Source organism: Uranotaenia lowii, chromosome 3 (assembly GCF_029784155.1).
Source record: "Uranotaenia lowii strain MFRU-FL chromosome 3, ASM2978415v1, whole genome shotgun sequence".
Taxonomy (NCBI): Eukaryota; Metazoa; Arthropoda; class Insecta; order Diptera; family Culicidae; genus Uranotaenia; species Uranotaenia lowii.
Window position 1 is genome coordinate 133,684,057 of NC_073693.1, and position 3,198 is coordinate 133,687,254.

Genomic DNA, 3,198 nt, shown 5'->3' on the forward strand with positions numbered 1-3,198 from the left:
AAAACATCTATTAAAAATATTTTGCTCTGATTTTTTGACTTCAGATGATTCTGTGCTGAGATACAGTGTCCACCGCAAATCCTGTTTTTTAAAAGGCATCCTCGAAAGTGCTCCGTCACCGGCTCATTTTTCAATATTATTCTACTAAAAAATTACTAAATGTTCTTTTAATAATGCTTTGTATAATGCAAAAAATTTGAATACATTTGTTTGAACGATAGCTCTAGGAAAAAATCGTGAAAATGGTGTTTTTTTTATACCCGTTAGACCCTACCCCCCCCCCCCCCCCCTTAAGTATCGTTTAGGATGTAACTTTGAAGATTGAACGATCATCACAAAAAGGTGCAATTCAGTGTCGTTTAGGATACCAAGTTCATATAATGAGTTGTTTTAAGTTTCCGTGCAGCACAGCTATCATTTTTTCATCGTCATCGTCAACTCTCGTCGGCGCACCGAAACAGCTGTTTTCCAGTTTGGTGTTGTGTTCTCTGCAATGTTTATGTCGCTGGATATTCGAAATTGTTCCCAAATCCCAGATAACTCCCACTCATCTTGGCCAGTTTGGACACTGCCGATCGGTACATCAATTCCAAGTGCGCCAAGTACATGGTACGTGCCAGATAAAGGAGTCAGACGAAATCTGCGCCAAATTCACCCGAGAGGGAGTTTCGGCAATGGAAAACCCCAATGAAATGCAGTGCATGTGGTACCAGACGGAGTGTGGTCTCGCCTACCAGCGTCTGGAAAAGTGGGCGAAGCGTTAACACGTTCGTCGCCACGGCACCCATATTCGGGTGACGGGTGTATTTCCTGGGAGGCCCCGTCACATCAAAAAGCATGTGACGCTCTCTCACTCAAGTGAGCCGCTCAGTTTAGCCACACGTTACAAATAATGGAGTTCTCCCTGGTTGCTTTCATGCTCCGAGATTTTCTTTGGGCCCGGCAAGTAAAACAACCTAAATGAGCGTGGCGACGAACGTGTTAAAAAAGAGCCACGAAATTAAGCGCCACTTTGCGGAAATCATTGAGGATCAGTTCGATTTCCACACCTACTGTATGCGGAAGATGAATTTGCGCTCCTACGTGGGTCTCCTTCGGCTGGAGGACGTACTGCGGAGACATTCGTTCTATTTCCAGGCGGCCAAATGTGAGATAGAGGTAGGATTTAGCGGTGTGTTTTTCTTCTAAAGTTCGCTTCAGTGATTTTGGTTGTATTTCCGTTTCACCGGTATCTGTTTGAAAAACCCTTAGCTGCAAAGTCAGCCGGAGAAGAACTTGATGTCGGTAAGTTTACCTAACGATTAGGTATAAACAATTTTACAGTTAGGTGAAAGAAGTTATCTTTTTCATGAATCCCCTAAAGCTTAGGATAATAAACCAATACAATAAAAACGTATATTATTATTTTTAATATTTCCTCTTGTTACAGAAAATCACCCCCCATCTGAACTGAAAAAGCTCCGTAACAAGAAACGCAAAGCAGCCAAGAAGAAAGCGGAACAGGAGAATGCTCAAGCCAACCAAAAGAAGGAACAACACAACAAACAGCGGAACGCTAACCAGGACGGAGATCCGGAAGCACCTCAGCTGGACGAATTGATACCGGACAAGCTAGCGCGTCCGGATGATCCACTCGGAAAAGCGATCGAATTTCTGAGACCGTTGCAGCAGCTGGCCGAGGATAACATCGAGACGCACCTGATGGCGTAAGAAATTTACTCACGCCGGGGCTCACTCACATCAGCAGCAGCTTGCTGATGTTGCAATCGCTGAATCGTGCCCGGGCCATCGGGGACTGTTCGACACCCACTTCGAGGAACTGATATTTTGAACGTTATTGTATCAAAAATTTTTTGTGTTGAAGGTAGCATACGGCTATCGAATAGGTATCGTTCGAGTTAATTAAATTTTCGTTTTTTTAACAGGTCACCAAGGATCCTACGCGGCGTGTAAATTATTCGTGCCAAATTCGATGAAAATCCTAAATTACTACTATGTGAAACGAAGAAATTATTTAAAAAAAGGTAAACATATCATTCATTTTGATAATAAGTTGTAAATTGAATGTAACAATAATGTTTATTGCAAACAGCTTGCCGAGCGGTGCTGTTAAAACAAATATGAAACCATTTAAATTTTATTAACTTTAAGTTGAAAATAGCTGACATTTTTTTCTTTTCTCTCTTTCAATTATCAATTCCAGAACCGCATAGTGCAAATTTTCGGTAGAGCGGTGGAGATGATTACGGCAGAGAGTTCTCTGTGATTACGGCCATAATGATGACGGCGGGCCAAGGTCTGGTTCCGGCGAAGATGTGTTGTGTAACAACTTGTGTTCAGTGATTTATCGATCTAAGTGGAAGTTTTTTTTTACTGTTATGATTGTGAAGCAGTGTATCCAAAGGTTTAGAAAAATAAAAATCTATTTAAATCATCAATTAATTTTATTTCTTCCTAGCGTCGTATTCCAATCACAATATTACACATAACATGCTACATAAAATGGTCCGCAAAATCGTTTTATGATACAAATCGTACATGAGTACATCCCAACTCACATAAAATATCGTTTAAAGGATGGACTGGATGTCAAATTCCATCATATCGTACAAGCTTACAACACACATCTTATAAAATGTGACTTAAGTTGTCAATCGAAGTTAAAATCTCTAAACGTCGTATAAGAATGCAACACATCTCGCATAAAGGGTGACATAAATCGACATTCCATCGTCAGATTGCTTCGAGTCATACAAGAATACAAAACATCTCGCATAAAGGGTTACTTAAATCGCCAATCCATCGACAGATTGCTTCAAGTCGTACAAGAGTTCGGCACACCTCGCATAAAGGGTGACTTAGATCGCCAATTCATCGACAGATTGCTTCAAGTCGTACAAGAGTTCAACACACCTCGCATTAAGGGTGACTTAAATCGCCAATTTATCATCATATCGCTTCAAGTCGTAAAAGGGTAAAACACACATCGCATAAAGTGTGGATGGAACTGTCAATACTCCCATCATCGTAAATGCGCATGAATCGAATCCTTTAATGTAACGTACAAAACGACGCCATTGCGACATAAAGTACCAAAGTATTTCTAACATCGTAAATGACATCACATATGATGTTGTCGATGTCGTAAACCAGAAAATAACGAAAACATGTACGTATATTGCCTCCACTTTTGGTAGG

At 40.8% G+C, this 3,198-nt stretch overlaps 1 pseudogene; it reads left to right on the forward strand.

Annotated features, from left to right (window-relative positions):
* Positions 1-960: 960 nt before the first annotated feature.
* LOC129752635 (N-alpha-acetyltransferase 16, NatA auxiliary subunit-like) lies at positions 961-1,823 on the forward strand (annotated as a pseudogene).
* The last annotated feature ends 1,375 nt before the right edge of the window (positions 1,824-3,198 follow it).